This window comes from Athene cunicularia, assembly GCF_003259725.1.
Source record: "Athene cunicularia isolate RWA chromosome Z unlocalized genomic scaffold, athCun1 chrZ_part1, whole genome shotgun sequence".
Taxonomy (NCBI): Eukaryota; Metazoa; Chordata; class Aves; order Strigiformes; family Strigidae; genus Athene; species Athene cunicularia.
This window is the reverse complement of record NW_020799142.1, coordinates 7,955,328-7,975,788: the sequence shown is the minus strand read 5'-3', so window position 1 is coordinate 7,975,788 and position 20,461 is coordinate 7,955,328. Positions and strand designations below refer to the sequence as shown.

Here is a 20,461-nt window from a genome sequence, read left to right as displayed (position 1 = left end):
GAAGAGAAGAGAAGAGAAGAGAAGAGAAGAGAAGAGAAGAGAAGAGAAGAGAAGAGAAGAGAAGAGAAGAGAAGAGAAGAGAAGAGAAGAGAAGAGAAGAGAAGAGAAGAGAAGAGAAGAGAAGAGAAGAGAAGAGAAGAGAAGAGAAGAGAAGAGAAGAGAAGAGAAGAGAAGAGAAGAGAAGAGAAGAGAAGAGAAGAGAAGAGAAGAGAAGAGAAGAGAAGAGAAGAGAAGAGAAGAGAAGAGAAGAGAAGAGAAGAGAAGAGAAGAGAAGAGAAGAGAAGAGAAGAGAAGAGAAGAGAAGAGAAGAGAAGAGAAGAGAAGAGAAGAGAAGAGAAGAGAAGAGAAGAGAAGAGAAGAGAAGAGAAGAGAAGAGAAGAGAAGAGAAGAGAAGAGAAGAGAAGAGAAGAGAAGAGAAGAGAAGAGAAGAGAAGAGAAGAGAAGAGAAGAGAAGAGAAGAGAAGAGAAGAGAAGAGAAGAGAAGAGAAGAGAAGAGAAGAGAAGAGAAGAGAAGAGAAGAGAAGAGAAGAGAAGAGAAGAGAAGAGAAGAGAAGAGAAGAGAAGAGAAGAGAAGAGAAGAGAAGAGAAGAGAAGAGAAGAGAAGAGAAGAGAAGAGAAGAGAAGAGAAGAGAAGAGAAGAGAAGAGAAGAGAAGAGAAGAGAAGAGAAGAGAAGAGAAGAGAAGAGAAGAGAAGAGAAGAGAAGAGAAGAGAAGAGAAGAGAAGAGAAGAGAAGAGAAGAGAAGAGAAGAGAAGAGAAGAGAAGAGAAGAGAAGAGAAGAGAAGAGAAGAGAAGAGAAGAGAAGAGAAGAGAAGAGAAGAGAAGAGAAGAGAAGAGAAGAGAAGAGAAGAGAAGAGAAGAGAAGAGAAGAGAAGAGAAGAGAAGAGAAGAGAAGAGAAGAGAAGAGAAGAGAAGAGAAGAGAAGAGAAGAGAAGAGAAGAGAAGAGAAGAGAAGAGAAGAGAAGAGAAGAGAAGAGAAGAGAAGAGAAGAGAAGAGAAGAGAAGAGAAGAGAAGAGAAGAGAAGAGAAGAGAAGAGAAGAGAAGAGAAGAGAAGAGAAGAGAAGAGAAGAGAAGAGAAGAGGAGAGAAGAGGAGAAGAGGTGTGGTAGCTGCTATACTGCCTAGCTGTTCAAAATATCTGACCATTTCAAAAACAATTCACCAGTGGGAAATCCCACGCGGTGCGTCCACCTGTAGGTGAGGCTTCCAAAGTCGCTGTGAGTGAGTCCAGCCTTATATACTCCAAAATCGGCAAGCCAGAAGAGCTGGCACCTTTGTTTTAAGTGGAAATATCTGGTTTCACTCTCACATTAGATTCCCCAGAGCCTGGCCAGGGCTCAAGGGAGAAGCTAAAGGAGTTTCCCTGCTTATCTAATTTATTTATGTTCTTTTTAGAACAAGGTCACACGTCTGGTCCCAAAGCTGGACATCTGGCTTCATGGCTTTGTTAACTTGTCTCTAAGCAAAAAAAGAAGAAAGATACATTCAGGATGGACAGGGTTGCATTACATCGATCACCAGTAATGAGTATATGATATCTAAGCTACATCTTTCATTAATGAACATACATATTTTGTTAATGACTCCATACTAAGTTAGCAGCTTTGGCTCAGAGCCTGTTGCTCAAGCTTCAATACTTCAACATTTTAGCACTTTTTACATCAGTATAGGTGGTTTGTTATAACCTAGTACAATACCTACTACTAGCACAATGGTTATAAGTTATAAAATATAGAGGATTCATCTATAGGTCAACTCTGGTTTGGGCCTATTTTCCAAGCCTTAGCATTTCACTTATACATAAGGAAGTGGGATGGCAAGACATTTACAGAAAATATAATGAGAGAAGTTGGCCTTAGAAGAAACTAAAAAGAAAATTATTGCTGTTGGTACCTCCTAGCCTAATAAAAAATACCTGTGAGGTCTAATAAATTGAAGAGAGGGAGGACAAGAAATTAGATTAAGAAATGTAAGCTCTTAGAAGCATGTCTCCCAGCTAAATAATTACCTGTTCTGAGAACAGTTCAATGGTCACTTTTTTATATATAATACAATATAAAGGTAATCTCCTAACTTGGCGACAGCAGTCAAAATATACCCTTCTTAAAGTAAATGGAATATACAATGGAGGATCTAAGGCTGAGACCAGGAAAAATAATTCTGTGTTGTAATGAAAATGATTAGCTGTAAGTACGATTAAGTCTCCAAGGGGCATCTGTAGAGTACCAGCCCTTCATAAGAACTGCTGTAGAAAATAGGTATAACAAGAGAGATCTGAAATTCTCTTGTTGTCTGAAAGTTATAATTTTGGATGGATAAAATCTGATAATGGCAGGTAAAAGATTTGTTCCTGATCTGTCACTAAGTTGCAAGAATGTCAACACACATCTGTGTCTTTGTTTTCCCAGTAAAGATATTGATGTTTCTTCTCATGTATAAGCACTTTGAGAGAGAGTTTACTGTTAGGTGAAAACTAATTACATTCTCTTAGAGGGAGGTCTGGGAGACCTTTCCAGGATTTCTTTTCAAAATTTACAGGAAGTTTTGTCTATGCTGGTAAAAGAATGTAAAGAGAAGTTGAAACAGGGTATTCCTTTTGTTGCCTTTCCTGGCCCTCATTCATTATTAAAAGAACAGGTCTGTGTAGTTGAAAAATAATGTTTCTTATGGCTGTCATTTTCAGTTTCTTATGAAGTAGATGTTGAGCAAACAAGGCAATGCACTAGAAGTGAAAACTCCATTTATTTTCTCACTACTGACAAGATTTAATAGTAGCTTGCTTGTCTTCCCTTAAACAAGAAAGAAGTCAATTATTTCCAAAGAACAGCTATGGGCTGACTGACTCAGTTTTATCTACAGTGTAGTACATTGAAAGCAGAAGGAACTTTATGATGATCACAATGATTTAGTTTCAGTGTCCAGTGAAGTGTCTGTAAAACACCCTAGCTGAGAAATAAATGGAAAGCAATTAAACCAAATACTTAAATTTTATGTATGTCTTTGTAGCCAGCTAAAGTGCTGTCATACTGATTAATATACCAGTCTTTTGTAGTTCTTGAGCAACCTGTGCTAGCAAGTGAGAGTGAACTGCTCTCACTAAATTGCTTTCTTGTGACGTTCCATCTTTTTGTCTTTCTTGCAGTGTGTGGGAAGTACCAGAGCACCTGACATAGTTACAGCTGGGCTGACAGAATTGAAACAGCCGAAAGTAGTACAAGTTGCTCATAGTGCTTCTGAGCATGCTGTGTTTTTAGCCATGCCACCTCTAGTTAGTCACCTATGCTATGGCTGGAGTATGGCTGCAGATACCATGCAAGCAGTGAGGGAAGAAGATTGTTAGGAAATCGAGAGACAGCAGTTGTGGCTAATGAAAATATTCAGCCTGATGTTTGTTAGATTAAGGTGTTTAACACTTATCAGGGAGTTCATTTTTCTCAATCTGCAGGAACACATGAAGAGCTGCAGTGCCCATCTGTCCAGAAACCAACAGAAATAAAAAAAAACAAGAGAAGGAAGAGGAAAAAAGCAAATAGATTAAATAACCCTGGGGAAAGAAATATCACATATATATTAACGGGAAAAGTTTGTGCCAATAAAGCAAGTCCCTTAGGGCAGCAGAGTTATGATTCTGAAGATTACATGAGATTTTGACCCTGTATCAGCCCAGTTTTACCTCTAATACAAGAAATAATTCACAGTAGAGAGAAGATAGTTTGTTCTGTCATGTTAAGTACATCAAGGTCTAAGAGACACAACTCTGAATAAAAAACGAAAACATCCCAAGTGACACATTCTATAGTGGAATTTATTCTGTGTGATTAGGCTTCCTATAATGTATTTTACCTCATGACTTTTAATAAGAGATGCCATTTACTATTAGTGTATTTATGTTTATTATGGGTGGATAATAGAATGATAGAAACATAGAATCATTCAAACTGGAAAAGACCCTTGGGATTATCGAGTCCAACCATCAACCCTACTCTACAAAGTTCTCCCCTACACCACATCCCCCAACATCTCATCTAAACAACCCTTAAACACATCCAGGGATGGTGACTCCAACACCTCCCTGGGCAGCCTATTCCACTCTCTGACCACTCTTGCTGAGAAAATTTTTTCCTAATGTCCAGTCTGAACCTCCCCTGTTGCAGTTTAAAGCCATTCCCTCTTGTTCTGTCACTAATCACCTGTGAGAAGAGACCAGCAAAAACCTCTCCACAATGTCCTTTCAGGGAGTTGTAGAGAGTGATGAGGTCTCCCCTCAGCCTTCTCCTCCTCAAACTAAACAGTCCCAGCTTCTTCAATCGCTCCTCATAGGATTTATTCTCCAGGCCCTTCAGCAGCTTCATTGCCCTCCTCTGCACTCGCTCCAGCACCTCGATATCTCTCTTGTATTGAGGTGCCCAAAACTGGACACAATACTCCAGGTGTGGCCTCACCAGTGCAGAACACAGGGGGACTATCACCTCCCTACTTCTGCTGGTCACACTATTTCTGATACAAGACAGGATGCCGTTGGCTTTCTTGGCCACCCGGGCACACTGCTGGATCATGTTCAGCTGCTTGCCAATGAGAATCCGCACACCCTTCTCTTCCAGACAGCTCTCTAGCCACACCTGCCCAAGCCTGTAGCCATGCAGGGGGTGGTTGTGGCCCAAGTGCAGGACAGAATTTTCACAGAATTTTCACAGAATCATCTAGGTTGGAAAGGACCCTGTAGATCATCTAGTTCAACTGTTCGCCTAGCACCGTTCCCATCTACAGCATATCCTTAAGCTCCAAATCGAACCGACTCTTAAACACCTCCAGCGATAGGGACTCCACCACCTCCCTGGGCAGCCCATTCCAACAGCTAACAACCCCTTCTGGAAAGAAATGCTTCCTAATATCTAGTCTGAACTTTCCCTGGAGCAACTTGGCCATTACCTCTTGTCCTGTCGCTTTCTACTAGATTAAAGAGACTCATCCCCAGCTCTCTGCAACCTCCTTTCAGGGAGCTGTAGAGGGCGATGAGGTCTCCCCTCAGCCTCCTCTTCTCCAGACTAAACACCCCCAGTTCCCTCAGCCGCTCCCCGTACGACCTGTGCTCCAGACCCTGCACCAGCTTCGTTGCCCTTCTCTGGACACGCTCGAGTCATTCAATGTCCTTTTTGTAGTGAGGGGCCCAAAACTGAACACAGGAATCGAGGGGCGGCCTCAGCAGTGCCGAGTACTGGGGTCAGATCCCTTCCCTGTCCCTGCTGGCCACGCTATTGCTGACACAAGCCAGGATGCCATTGGCCTTCTTGGCCCCCTGGGCACACTGCTGGCTCCTGTTCAGCCGGCTGTCAATCAACCCCCCCAGGTCCCTCTCTGACTGGCAGCTCTCCAGCCACTCCTGATGATACACTCCGTGTCCTTATCAGATCATCAATAAAGATGTAGAACAGAAATGGTCCCAACACCGAGCCCTGAGGAAAACCACTTGTGACCAGCCCCCAGCTGGATTTAGCTCCACTGTTCACCACTCTCTGGGACCGTCCATCCAGTCAGTGCTTGACCCAGCAGACAGTTCACTCATCCTGGCCATGGGCAGCCAGTTTTCTGTGAGAATTCTATGGGGAACTGTGTCAAATGGTTTTCAAAATTACAGGTAGATAATATCCACAGCTTTTCCCTCATTGAACAGTCGGGTCATTTTGTCATAGGAGATCAGGTTTGTCAGGCAGGACCTGCCTTTCATAAACCCATGCTGACTGGGCCTGATCCCCTGGTTGTCCGTTATATGACTTTTAATGGCCCTCGAGATGACCTGCTCCGTGACCTTCCCTGGCACTGAGGTCAGACCACTGAGAGATCTTTCATACTCTTATCATTCAAGCTTAAATTCTGCTGTTTACTTATTGTGATTTTGGTATGTATTTCAGATTTCTAGTTTTAGCATAAGCTTTTGGGTTTGCCTGTATTACTTCACAGTAATAACTCTGTGGGAAAACACATTACAGTCTTTAAAATAAGTATACTGCAATATGCAGTTTTGGGACCAGCCATCACTTTCTGGATTCCCCAAACATCTTGAGTGCATCATGTCCTTGACACCAAAACTTGCATGGCATGCCAGGAGATGGGCCAGAGTTGCATCACTCTTCCTGGAAACCAGCTGGTTTGCTGGGGATCCTACCTCTGGTCCTTCCATCTGAGAGACTGTAAGCAATACTGACTTTGTCAACTTGTAAGTGTTCTTTATTTATACCAGTGGGATGTTGTAAAAACAAAAATGGTTTTATATTGACAGAAGGTGTGAATGCAAGTTACTTATTGCTGAATCTTAATCTTTATGCTAAATTGGTCTTGATGCTATATAATCCCTTTGTGTCTCTTCCTCATGCTCTTTTTTAATACAGGTGTGATCATCCTGGTATATCTGAAAGGGCCAGACAGAAATACGAAGGTAGCTAATCCCAGAAACAACGTCCTTTCCTGGATGCGTTTCTCAGTAATCCCTCCACTGCATTAATGGAATAAATACATATGGTGAAAAACTTATCAAGTATGTAATCTTTAAATTAGTTACATCTTGGCACTGCCTGTGTTATAACCAGTACAATTGCACCAAATTTTAAACCCCCGTGAACTTAGAATTGCACATATTTTCTTGCCAGTCTTCCTTACCTGACGTTTATAGACATCCCACAGTAATGAAACAGGAGGGAACTTTTCAGCTATAGCCCTGTAATCTATATTGTGGCTACTGCTATTATATTACTCTCAAGAATAACAGAGGATGTCTTTCTGTAGTTTGATAAATGTACCTAGTATGCTGAGTGAGAGAAATTCAATAGTCAAATCACTCTGCACAAATAAACAAATGACTTTGCACTGAACGTATATTCAAGAAACGGTTTTATATATTGAAGCATCCTAGCATTTTGTAAGTGGAAGGGGAAGTCACTTAATATAATTAATTTGTTAAATGTAAATACTTTAGAAACCAAGACAGTCAATATTTGAAGACTTCAGTTTAGTGCAACTCAGTAGATGTAAACTTTGTTAAGGAATTTACGCTCTTAAAATTTAATTAAACTTTTTTTTTTTTTTTTTTTTTTTTTTTCAAGTGTATTTAGATAAGCATGTAGAGATCTCCACTCAGATTTTCAGTCTTTTTCCATGGAATAATATTAGAGATGTATGACAGAAATTGATTGACAACTATAGCTCTGCACATAAATGGGAAATAAAGCTCTGTGTATAGAAGAAATATAATCCCTTTATTATCATCCTTAAAACCTGTAGAAAGTAGATGGCATTACATTAACTCAGGAACACTGGGTTTTCAAGATGAATTGCTCCTCTGCCTTCTTTGTCAGAATTAAAGATGATATAATTAGTCTAGGAAAAAATTTCTATATCCTGCCAGTAGTTTATCAATGAAATGTGAATTTACAAATGTCAGATTTACAGACAGATTTCAACATGTCAAAACAAAACAGTTAAAGAACTAATCAACATTTAGTTAACCATAACATTGATATAGCAATCTTATTTAAAAAATCAGCTGATAGAAAAGCAAGGCAAGACAAGACTATATACTAACAAAACACTAACACAAAAACTAACTATATACACTGACAAAAATTCATAGAGAGTGAATGCTTAATTCACCTCTGGATATATCATGTTATTTCTATGCTCCATGGTATAGTATAATTCATTTGATAAACTGATATTACAGAAGAAAGGGGTGTCAAATTAACCAAACATATTTTTAAAATGTCTTTGTATTGATTTACATATCCATACATTTGTTATAATACTCTGAACTTTTTTTTGGTAACACAGCAATACATTAACTTTCATCATCAGTATATGGCTTACAAAATAAGTTTTTTTGTTTTCAGCTGAATTTAAAACACCAACAATGAACTCAACTACGCCTAGTGCTCCTATAACACTTACCTGGGTCAGTGTATTTTTTGGACACTGTTCAATATGTTTAAGGAATCCACTGCTAGAGTTCTCTAGCCTAATAAGTTGATTCTGTAATGATCCCCTAATAATATAAATTAATATTTTCAATTGATTATGGCATTTCTAGATAATATTCTAGGCTTTCAGATGCTAGGATTTACATAAATAGTCTGTACAACAAAATATAAATGGAAGCTCACAGTTAGAAATTAACTTAGTGCTCAGACTAAACTATGTGAGGATGTGCTCCTTTTTATTGTCCTAATCTTAGAAGTGTAAATTTGCTACTTGTACACATCAAAGAGCAAATATTCAACATGTGTACTGCACTTTCATTCATAAATGGTTGAGCATAATACCTTCTTTACAAACTATTTAGTAATCTATTTCCTTAATGTCTAAGTATTTCAGTTGGAGTACACAGTTTCTGTTGCAGCAGAATATTTGAATAGATGAACAATCTGAAGTAAATATTACTACTTAAGTGCTCAGTCATTTTGTTAGATTAGAATTTAAACAAACCCTGTCTGAAAAAAAACCCTATTTTTCAGATGTTTGCCTCAGATCAGTGTCAAAGACCATGTTCTATCAAAAATTAACACACTGCAGAGGGCAGAATTAAGATATCTTGGGAGAAACTGAAATCAAAATTGCTGCTGAAAATTGGATTGTGTGTGTGTGACAGGATTTTATATGACACTAACAGTTTTTTAAATAATAAATACATTCATTGAAATGCTGTCAGGATTCTTCAGCTCAGATCCATACTTTCATTCCTTTTTCTACCGTCCTTGAAAATTTCAGCTCCAGCTGATAGTGTTAATGTAATTTACGGGACCCTGGCTCAAGTCAGCATTACTAGTGTCAATAGCAGGCAGCTGTGACAGTTGGCAGCAGCAAACTTCTCTTTGAAAAGACAGCAAGTAACCAGGCGCTTTAATTACAGTTATTGTCTTTGGTCATCTGTCTCATGTAAGATACTCCTGTGTTGCTGGGATATTTCTGAATAGAAAAGGAAGAAAATGCAATCTTGACTTTACTACTTCTCATCCTTTACATATTAAGAAGTGGCCTTCATGATGGAGTTATGAGACCCCTTTAATATGTAATTTCTAATGACTTGTCTACATAGCACTAAGTGGATTTTAACATACTAGCACTTCTAATTGTGGTCCTCGATTTTCATTGCTCTTTGATACTCAGCAGTGTCAGTTTGTCACTAGCCCCCCATGTCTGTTCTTAGAAATTACAGAACACCTCGTGTCTGAACTAGTGCCTAGGTTTTTCAACAGTTACAGATTTACTTAAATTTTTCTAATATCAATATAGTGTGCTATATTATGTTTACTATCACTAGCAGATCTTTTTCCTAACTATTCTGTAGGCTTGTATCAGGATGATGAAGGCTAAATTACTCTGAAGGGAATTATTTGACAATAACTGCCCATAAAACATATTTTTATTTACCTGTGCAATATAAACCTTTTCCCTTGTAGCTATCACACAGGCTGTTTCATTGTTCCCAGTATATTGCTTTAGATTCAGACCTCTTTAGTGTTTTTGAACTAAACAGTATTTCGGGATGTGAGAAATGTAACTTTTGTGTTGCATTTTATTGTCATATAACAGTCAAGTACTCTTTTACTGTTAGACAGCTAATATTTACCACTGATAATAGTAATTTACAGCATGGTGGTACTTACAGCCTTATGTGAGATTGTGACCTATTAATCTAGGTGGATGGTTGTATCCCAAAGGAATTTTGTGATGAGCCCTAAATACCAGTTACACCAGAAACAGAAATGTCTCAGAAATATTTTTGTGTCAGTTAAGTTGGTCTCACTCTGAGCACATTACTCTATCCCCTTCACATGATTAGTTAACATAGTAAAGGCACAAAACAGCAAGAGATCAGAAACAAAGGTCCTGGTATTGCTGATTTCCCACACCCATGCCTTAAAAATAGGTAGATATTTACAGCTTTAACCTGAAAGAGTCCACCTTTGCAATACTGGCTGAGGAAATCACTGCTGGTATTCTAACTGCTGAAGAATTTGACTCTGTGTGTTGGGTTGGCCAGCCACTGGTGCCCACTAAGTCATTTCATCACTCCCTCTCCATCAACAGAAAATGGCAAGGAAATACAACAAAAAGCTCATGGCTTAAGATAAGAACAGGGAGATTGTTTACAAATTACCATCATGGGTAAACCAGGCTCAGCTTGTGGAAATTAATTTAATTTATTTTTGATTACTTTGTAACAGAGTAGGGGAGTGAGAAATAAAGCAACCTTCACCTCACCTCTCCATCCTTCCTAGTCTCAACTTCACTTTCAGGTCTTCTACTTCCTTCTCTCTAAGTATGCAGGAGGCAGGGAATGGGAATTGGGGCCAGTTTATAGTGCTTCATTGCTGCTGCTCCTTCCTCCTTACACTTTTGCCCTGTTCCAGTGTGGGGTTCCTCTCACAGGAGACAGTCCTTCACGTACTTCACCAACGTCCTTCCCACAGGCTGCAGTTCAAAAACTGTTCCAGCAGGTGTCCTTTCTACAGTGTATAGTCCTGCAGAAATGGTCTGCTCCACTGTGCTTCCCCGATGGGTCACAGCTCCTGCCAGTAGCCTGCTCCAGTGTAGGCTTTCCATGAGCCCATGCAGCTTGCTTCAGGGCATGTCTACCTGCTGCATCATGAGGTCTTCCATCACAGGTGGATATTTGCTCCACCGGTGACCTTCATGGGCTGCAGGGGACAGCCTGCCTCACCATGGTCTTCACCACAGGCTGCAAGGGAATCTCTACTCTGGTGCTTGGAGCACTTCCTCCTCCTCCTTCATTGACGTCTGTGTTTGCAGTGCTGTTTCTGTCACATTTTCTTGCTTGTCTCTCATAGCTGTTTTGCAGGAGTTTTTATACTTTCGTAAATATGTTTTAACAGAGGAGCTACCAATGTTGCTGATGGACTGTTTTGGCCAGGAGTGGGTATGTCTTGGGGCCAGCTTGAACTGGTTCTGTCCCCATGTGTCTCCTGTTGCCTTCTCAAAGAAGCCATCCCTGCAGCCTCCCTCTGCTACCAAAACCTTGTCATGTAAAACTAATATGCTCGGTGAAGGTATATTTAAGAGATTTGTGTCTACTTGCTGCTTATTCTTCAGCTGTTCCATTGTGTTCTCACTGCTTCTGAAGTTATATTGTAAACCAGATGAAAATGATCTGGATTAAAAATGATCTTTCAATGGTAGACCTGTACTTCTGGTCTGCATATCTACTTGAAAATATTTTTTCATGATGATATAACAGTAATTTCAACCCAAATTTTCTGGGATGAATGAAGTCTAGACACAGCGGCAACATCTCCTGTTTGAAACAAACATACTAAGAACATTTCTGCTAGTTTGTTGGAAAGGTTGCATTGATTTTCTGTTAAACAGTGTTTTGATAAGACCACTTAGCAGAAAAATGCTTTGTAGTACTGGACCTTCGTGCTTTCAGTAATCTTGGTATTGTGTTGTGTGAAAGAGTCTGTTAACCTTACTTTTTTTGGCAAGTGTTACCTATCACCTGAGATCATGGCTTTAGAAATTTTGAATCAAATGCCACCTGTTACTGAATTTTATAACAAAGTTTATACTGTCAAATGTGTTAATGCTTTCAGAATATTATTTAGTTTATCTTGTAGGTACTTTGTTTTTCCTCTCTGTGTTCAGAAAGAGGTGAAAGGCAGGTTTTGGAATTTCTCCAGGGAAAGAGGAAAACAGTAGGAGTAATATCATGGCCATGGTCTGGTGCAGATAAAATAACTAAGGATTTTCATGCTTTCTAGTAAACTTTAAGAACCATGACTTTGTAGTAACAAAAGATGCTTTGGCTCCCCAAATATCTGCTGGAAAAATGTGATGTAGATAGTCCATTAAGATTTTGAAATATGTATGAAATATGTAGACCATGAGTTCTTCTAGAAGGAGAATTTTTTTAAAGAGCAGCTGTTTTAGTGAAGGGAAAAAGAAAATTCAGAAAAATCTGAAAATGAAAGATATGAGTAATGTGGAACCATTGATATTTTCCTGTTCTCTCCAGGAAAAGAGGTTGTGAGAACTGTAGAATAAGGATTAAAGTTTTACAAATAATGATCTGATGAGTGAACATAGATTGTTAATTTAAATACCCAACAAAAATTCTGAAAAGGTACATAGGAAACATAAAAAAGCACTTCTGAGTACATCAGAACATCTTTATTCCACTGAATTTCAAAAATAACAACAGCAAGGGAAACACATGCCCACAGATGGGTTTAAGAAATGGTACATGCATATGGGTATAAAAGCAAGAAGGTAAGATATAATGATTTCTTGTTATGAAGAAATAGAAAAAGCAATGAAAAAGTGCTCTAATGACAGGGAAAAGGAAGTCAGAGGAAATTTAAGATGAAGTGTCCAAAAATGAAGAAAAACAAATTCTCGATGATCCAAGAATACAAGAATCATAAATGCCTTCCTGCCTTTAAGTTGTTTTACAAAAAATATCAAACATTAAGTATATAATTAACTAAATTAATGATAAAGAAAGAGATAGTACTATTTAGAGTAAGGGAAATGAGGCTCAAGAACATGTAGAAAAGTGAAAGGTACTCCACTGGTGGCTTATGCAAAATTTGTGTTAGGGTACTGGAATAAAAGAGGGGCAGTTCTTCAGAAAAATATATCTACCATCACCAAAACAATAACTGAAAAGGCTATGATACATATTACTGAAGAATCAATTTTTTGGTATCTAAAAATTCTTTAAAAAATCCGTATAAATATTGTCATGAATGGATTCCCTTAAACCCTTCTTTGACAGGACAGGAGGCTTAACAAAAAAATAAAAAGAGTAGGTTAGAAATAACAGACACAAAGTTTTTGAAAATTATTAAAATAAAGAGAATGTGGCCTAGAGATGCAATATGAAGAAATGTTGGTTTTAGGGAATGAATCAGTCTTCCTTGAATTATGGTTGGGGGAATTCCAAGTAGGGACCTAAGCCTGCTTCTAATTCTATTGGCAAATCTGATGACAGAATGACGATTGTACATTTATCAAAATTTTTGTAGATGATATAATGGGGGAAAAAATGCAATATTTTTGAGTTAAATGTTAAAAATAAAAGATCTTGATGCAGAAACATAGCTAATCGGGCTTAAATTCAGTAGATACTTTTCCAAAGAATGAAAAATCAAATGCAAAAAATAGTATATGGGGATATCTTTGTGAATAGAATATGAAAGTAAACGAAATATATATCAAAGCATGATGATGCTAAAGAAGCATCAAATATTATTTTTGAGATATAACATTAAAAATGCTTTTTATAATACAAGAGAGAGTTCTACTTGAAAAGAAATATATGATCTAAGTATTGGTTCAGAAGGTTTTAAACAAACCTAAGAGAGTCTAGATGAGCATAACAAGATGACATATTTCAATATTTCATACTATTTCTACACATCTCTTGTGTTTCACTAAGTAAAAATAAACTGACATATCTCTCCAAACACTTTCATACTCATATGACTGATGAATGATAGTGGTATTTTTTTATAATAAAAACTAGTCTATCCTAATTTATTTGGTATTCAGATTATCGGTTATCCCTTGTCACATAAAGTTTCCACAAATGAAGGGAAATCACTTGTTTTAATGTACTAGAAGCATTGCTACCTCCATTTAAAATGGAAGAATTCAAAGGAAACATTTACACTTGAAAAAGACAGAGCTTTCTCATTTCCATATAGCAGATCACGGTCTCAAGCTAGGTATCATATGTAGAAAAAACATATATAAAAAAATGTGGAGCATTGAAAGACAGTATTTACAAAACCTCTGTTTTCCATGGCTTACATTATGCCTTTTTTCACATTATTCTGTCTGCTTTAAACAACTGTTAGACTGTGCTGCCCCTTCTAATATCATATTAGTTTTTATACATTTACTTAACTATTTTTTTTCCAGGAGTTTACAAAGGATATGCTAAAATTACTTTTATTGTAAGCCATTATTGATTTAGTTTTCCTGCCTTCTCATCTCTTTCATCCACGATCTCTGCCTGCTAGTTTTAAACTCCCATTTAGTTTTTTTTACTTGTAAGTTCTGCATAATCAATGATCTTCATAGCCTTGCTGCAGCCACATAACTGAAGTATTGAAATTATTCCAGAAAATTACTTTTGCAAAACAAAATATTTGCTAAGATTTTTCAGCACTATAAAGAACAGCTAGGAAAAGTGGAGTCTCTCAGTTATCACTGTTTCAGCTTTTGGTATCAATCTGTATGCATCAGAAAGAAGAAAATACAAGTAAACACATATTCCTGTTTCAGTGATGCTTTTCAGGCCATCATTTGTTGCTTAGCATATCTGACAACTTTTTTCCTATCCCTTTAATCACATGCTGTTTACTTGTCTGAGACACAGATTGCATTGCTCCTGTTCACCATGTCCCGATCATGCCTATTTGGTTCAGCTGGTGAATAAAATTCAGGTTTTCTTCTTTATAATATGTACAATCACTGGCAGTTAACTCTGTTTTTCTTACCACTGTCTGAACTGTATTCGGATAGAGCTTTCACAGTTCTGAAAGTGCTACAAAGTCTCTTTTACTCACCAAATGACCCATGGATTCTGGTGCTGTTCTGGAGGACTGGGGGTCTCTACTGTGCTCAAATCCCAGAGCAATGAGGAAGTTAAGCTACATGTGTCATGCTCTTGTATCAGGTGATATTCATGTTCTCCTTTGCTCCAGTGTAGAAATACTTTCAAAGCTATTGTGTCACAGTGTCACAAACTATCTCATCTTTGTTAGTAGCTTTTTAATCCCACCTTTCTCACTTCTGCTATAAGTGGACTGAATCGGGTACAGTTGCCTTCTGCCTTCTTGAGTTTTGTAGAAGAGTAGTGTTCAGCTACCAACAAAAGACTTCCTGTGGTTTATACAGAACTGATCAAAACTTCTCCAAAATGTTTGAAGCATGTTATGCTGGAATAAACTCCAAAACCAATACCTGTTCTCATAATTATTAGAAGTAAGTAGTGATATAATTGTTAAAATGCCAACTTAAATGTGGAGAAATCTATGCTTCACAGCAATTGTTAGTTCAATAGGTCTTTTGCACTGGGCAATTTTAGTGTCTTTTGTGCCTGTTTTCAGAAAGAGATAATCTCCAAAGTTCAGTAATAGGTATTATCTGCAGAAGACAAATAATGTGTTGCATGTTAAAATTCAAAGAAATGGTTAATATTCATATAAATATATCAATACTGTGTCCAACGATCATACTTATTGTCGAAATATACCCTGTGACATTTCAGGCCACTGCTATGCAGTATGGATCATTCTGAATAATGTGTATTCAGAAATTTTTTACAATGAATCATTGGTTCTAAGTAAAATTCCACAAAATGAACTCAGAGAATAGATGTGAAGAGAAAATTCATCTGACTGATGAATCTAAACTGAGAAACTTGAATGTTCCACAAAACAGAAAGAAAAAATAAAAGATGTTCCACTGGGTGCTTTATTAAATTGCCGAGAAAGGAGAGTGCTAGGAGGCCAGCAGAGGTGACCTAAAGAAATGTATCTGCATTTACCTTCCCTCAATTGATGATGCTCACAAGTTGATGAATGTGTTCTTGCAGTTGGAGCAGGTTAGTTCTGGCAGGCAGGAACAACCTCCCAGAAACCTAGATATAGCAGACATATAAATACTTGTGTATTACAAGTAATTACATATAAATGAGTTCACTGTGGTTAGTGGCAAATACAGAATTATGAAAGTATCTGCAAGAAATAAAGTACAAGAAAAATAAAATAAAAATAGCAATAAAACCTGACCTTTTAAATTAAATTTATATTGTAATAACTTTTATAGTTTAGATATAGAATTTATGAGAAAATATTGAAAATATCTGTATAAAACTTGCAGGTAAACAACAACGAGGTCTCACGGATAAATGCTTCTTTATCACTGAATTCTGCATGTTTTACTTCATTTTTTAAAAAGACTCCACTACCCTGCTGGCATGCTGGACAGTTTCATTGAAAGCTCTCTTCTTAACTATTTGCTGCTTCTAGGTAACTCATGGTACTGCAAAACGTAACCTATTTTGCTTTTTTAATATCTAGCATATAAACTAGTGTTAACATTCTGCTGACTGTTACCATGCAAATAGTATGAATGACAAATAGATGATGAAATGGTTAAAAAGGAAATGACAGAAGTGGTAAGTTTTATCTATTTTAGTGCCAGATATGCCCACCTTTCATGGTTCCTTTTTTGGGCTTATTATGAATTTAAAATCAAAATTCAAGTAGTCTGTGTTTGTAGCTATGAGAAAAGTTAACACGAAAGACATTAGGAGACCCATGAACATAGACAAAGACATACTGAATAATTTATACCAGTGTTTTACTGATTAGGGATACCAAATAAACTCAGACACCAGAGTGAAATAATGTAACAGAACAATACAGAAAACATACAATAAGAAAAGACAGAATACTGCACTTAAACAAATAGGAAAATACAGGCTAATGCATGAAATCATCACTACCTGAGAAAGAGAATAGTGATTAAGAAAGATCCCTCACCACGTGCATCCGTTACCATCACCCAGACCCGCAGTGGCTGGGCAGCCCCGGTTACAGCGAGGGTTTGGGGAGCCCATCCCAGCCGGTGGGAAATCCCACACGGTGCGTCCACCCATAGGTGAGGCTTCCAAAGTCACTGTGAGCGGGTCCAGCCTTATACACCCCAAAATCAGCAAGCCAGAAGAGCTGGCACCTTTGTTTTAAGTGGAAATATCTGGTTTCACTCTCACATTAGATTCCCCAGAGCCTGGCCAGGGCTCAAGGGAGAAGCTCAGGGAGTTCCTCTGCTTCTCTAATTGGATTATGCGCAAGGTCTCACATCAGGCCACAGTGACAGACACCGGTCTCCACCACCCTGTTATTTTATCCACACACAAAGAAAGATAAATATACATTCAAAATAGCTACATCTTCCATACATATTTCACTAATGATTATAAAGTGAGTTAACAGCTTTGGCTCAGGGCCTGTTGTTCAGGCTTCAGTACTTCCACCTTTTACATCAGAACAGGTGGTTTGTTATAACTTAGTATAATACCTGTAAGCACAATGGTTATCAGTTATAAAATATACAGGATTCAGCTATAGGTCAACTCTGGCTTGGGCCTATTAGCACTTCAACCAGTTAAATAAGAATTAGTTATGCAACTTTTCTTGTCGGTACAATCTTTATATGTATACATTATTTAGTAAATTTATATAAGGTTTATATATGCTATGCTGAACCTTGTTCTCACAAAAAAGCAGGGGTAGGTGGGGAGTGTGAACCTCAAAGGCATCCTTGACTGCACTGTCCATGAAATGGTGAAGTCTAAGATCCTTAGGGCACTGAGGAGGATGCACAGCAAGCTCACTACCCTGGACTTTCCAAGACCAGACTTTGGCCTTTTAAGGGATCTACTTGGTGGAGTACCATGGAATAAAAACCTGGAGGGAAGAATGGCTCAGGAAATTTGTTTAGTTTTTAAGAATCACCTCCTCCAAGATCAGGATAAGTAAGAAAGTCAGGTAAGACCAACAGGAGGGCTGCACGAGTCCATGGGACCTGATGCATTCACAGGATCTCAAGCAACTGTTGGATGAAGTGGCTAAGCCACTACCCGTCACATCTGAGAAGTTTTTGCAGTCCAGTGAAGTTCCAGCTGACTGGAAAAAGGGAAACATAACCCTCACATTTAAAAAGGGGGGAAAAGGAAGGCCCAGGGAACTGCAGACCAGTCAGTCTCACCTCTGTGCCTGGCAAGATCATGGAGCAGATCCTCCCGTAAACTGTGCTAGGGCACATGGGAAATAAGGAAGTGACTGGTGGCAGTCAACATGGTTTCACAAAGGGCAAATTATGCCTGAGAAATTTGGTGGCCTTCTATGATGGGGTTACAGCACTGGTGGGTAAGGGAAGAGCAACTGACATCATCTACCTGGACTTGTGCAAAGCATTTGACAGTGTCCCACACAACATCCTTGTCTCTAAACTGGAGAGACATGGATTTGATGGTTGAATAAGGAATTGGCTGGATGGTTGCACTCCAAGAGTTGCAGTCAACTGCTCGATGTCCAAGTGGAGAGCAGTGACGAGTGGTGTTCTTTGAGGGTGGGTGTTGGGGCCAGTACTGTTTAACATGTTTGTTGGAGACATGGACAGTGGGACTGAGGCATCCTCAGCAAGTTTGCTGATGACACCAAGCTGTGTGTCGGGGTTGACATGCTGTAGGGAAGGGATGCCATCCGGACATCCTTGACAGGCTTGAGAGGTGGGCCTGTGCAAACCTCACCAAGTTCAACAAGGCCAAGTGCAAGGTCCTGCACATGGGTCAGGGCAATCCCAAGCACAAATTCAGGCTTGGTGATGAGTGGATTGAGAATAGCCCTGCGGAGGAGGACTTGGGGGTATTAGTGGATGCAAAACTGAATATGAACCATCAGTGTGCGCTCACAGCCCAGAAAGTCAGCCATGTCCTGGGCTGCATCATGAGAAGCGTGACCAGCAGTTCGAGGAAGGGGATTCTGCCCCTCTACTCTGCTCTCATGAGACCCCACCTGCAGTGCTGTGTCCAGCTCCGGGGCCCCCAGCATAAGAAGGACATGGACCTGTAGGAGCGGGTCCAGAAGAGGCCACAAAGGTGATCAGGGGGCTGGAGCACCTCCCTCAGTAGGATAAGCTGAGAGAGTTGGTGTTGTTTGGCCTAGAGAAAAGAAGTCTCTGGGGGGATGTTGTAGTGGCTTTCCGGTACTTAAAGGAAGCCTACAGGAAAGATGGGGAGCGGCTCTTCGTCAGGGTGTGTATGATAGGACAAGGGGTAACAGTTTTAAACTGAAAGAGGGTAGATTTAGATTAGATATAAAGAAGAAATTCTTCACTGTGACAATGCTGAGACACTGGAACACGTATCACAGGGAAGTTGTGGCTGCCCCCTCCCTGGCAGTGATCAAGGCCAGGTTGGATGGGGCGCTGAGCAACCTGGTCTAGTGGAAGGTGTCCCTGCCAGTGGCATAGTTGCTTTAAGTGGATGATCTTTGAATGTCCCTTGCAACCCAAACCATTCTATGATCTTATGAGTGTATGATTCTATGATAAGGAATCTTTAGTGCAAACAGTGTAATTTTCACCTAATTAACTATCTCAATAGAACAGATGAGGATAACAATGACTGTATTGTCAATAATTACATAAACTTAACTGATCAATAGTTTCTGGTGTATGTTTTTAATAATCAAGTGTAGTTTCCACTATTAAAAATCTCCCACAAGAAAAATAAACCTTTGTCGACACTTTTCAAGGCTCTGTCAAGAACATTAAGCACCATTTTTTTCTTCAGCAATCTAATACCAAGACTACCTAGTGCCCCAGGATAAAGCTGATTATTTCAATGTATTGTACCTATTTCAATTACACTTTGTACAGCCATGCTGAAGACCAAACAAGTTATACCAAGTTTGTTTTCATGTGTCCCTTACAGGAACTAAAAATTATCAGTTTTCACAGTTTTCCATTACATAGGTACTGTATATGTTCTGTGTATTATTAAGCCTTGAAAAAAAAAGAAAAAAGAAAAAAAAAGAAGAAAGGTATTTCATTAAATTTCAGTTAAGGTCTCCATTGTCTATACAGTACCTTGACTGTATAGTGTCTGCATATTATAATAAATCTATTATGATACCAGAAATATAAAGGCATAGAAAGGGAATTGATCCAAATAAAACTTGTCTCAATTCAACATTTGTATCATACTGAAATGTATGATATCACAGTGACTGTCAGTGTAATAGCTGAGATATCCACGCCTTCACGTACTTAAATTGCTGAGATACTTTTAGATCAGGGGAAATTAGTAATGTTTATGGATTTTTTCCAGCACTGTATATTTCTCCAGCAATTTGAAATGTCAAAACCCATTATTCATTCATAAGACTATAAAACAAACTGCTGAAGTCTTCTTCTATCTATTAGCCCAATCTTATGAGGATCTTAGAGGGTAATATTCAGTTGGCAACACTCAAGAAATATTACCTTCAAAAACTTTTTAAAAGAAAGGTAATGAGATTGGAAGAATCCTAATAAAAGAATGTACACAGGCTTACAAAGTCACAAAGCTACTATCAAACACTTGATTTTTAAAATTTAAATTTAAAATGCTCCTCCCAAAATGATGAAACAGATTTTTAATGTTCCAAATCCATAATTATAGTGGAAGTATATTTTAAGTCAGAGGAAATGTTACTGCCTGTGTTGTATTTATTCCCAGTTATATGAAGTTAAACATCTGAATTCCTCAGAAAAAAAGCTGTGCTGATCATGACTTTCCTTCACAAGCTTGCTTTGTTGTGTTAAAAATTTTTACATTGTCATTAACAAGGGGAAGAAAAAAAAAAAAAAAAAAAAAAAAAAAAAAAAAGAAA

At 38.4% G+C, this 20,461-nt stretch overlaps 2 long non-coding RNA genes across 2 annotated transcripts in view; both read right to left on the bottom strand.

Annotated features, from left to right (window-relative positions):
• The window catches only part of LOC113489707, a 12,870-nt gene extending 11,572 nt beyond the window's left edge, over positions 1-1,298 (bottom strand). Inside the window, exons 1-2 of the long non-coding RNA XR_003400083.1 lie at positions 1,162-1,298; positions 1,118-1,120 (exon numbers count right to left, since the gene is read on the bottom strand). This is a non-coding gene — a long non-coding RNA (uncharacterized LOC113489707). The remainder of the gene's footprint in view (positions 1-1,117; positions 1,121-1,161) is intronic.
• Positions 1,299-1,535: 237 nt separating this feature from the next.
• On the bottom strand, positions 1,536-15,694 carry LOC113489926. Its single transcript, XR_003400110.1, has 4 exons — positions 15,683-15,694; positions 8,529-8,534; positions 5,304-5,307; positions 1,536-1,792 (listed from the first exon to the last, which is right to left on the bottom strand). It is a non-coding gene; the product is annotated as an uncharacterized LOC113489926 (long non-coding RNA).
• Positions 15,695-20,461: the final 4,767 nt, after the last annotated feature.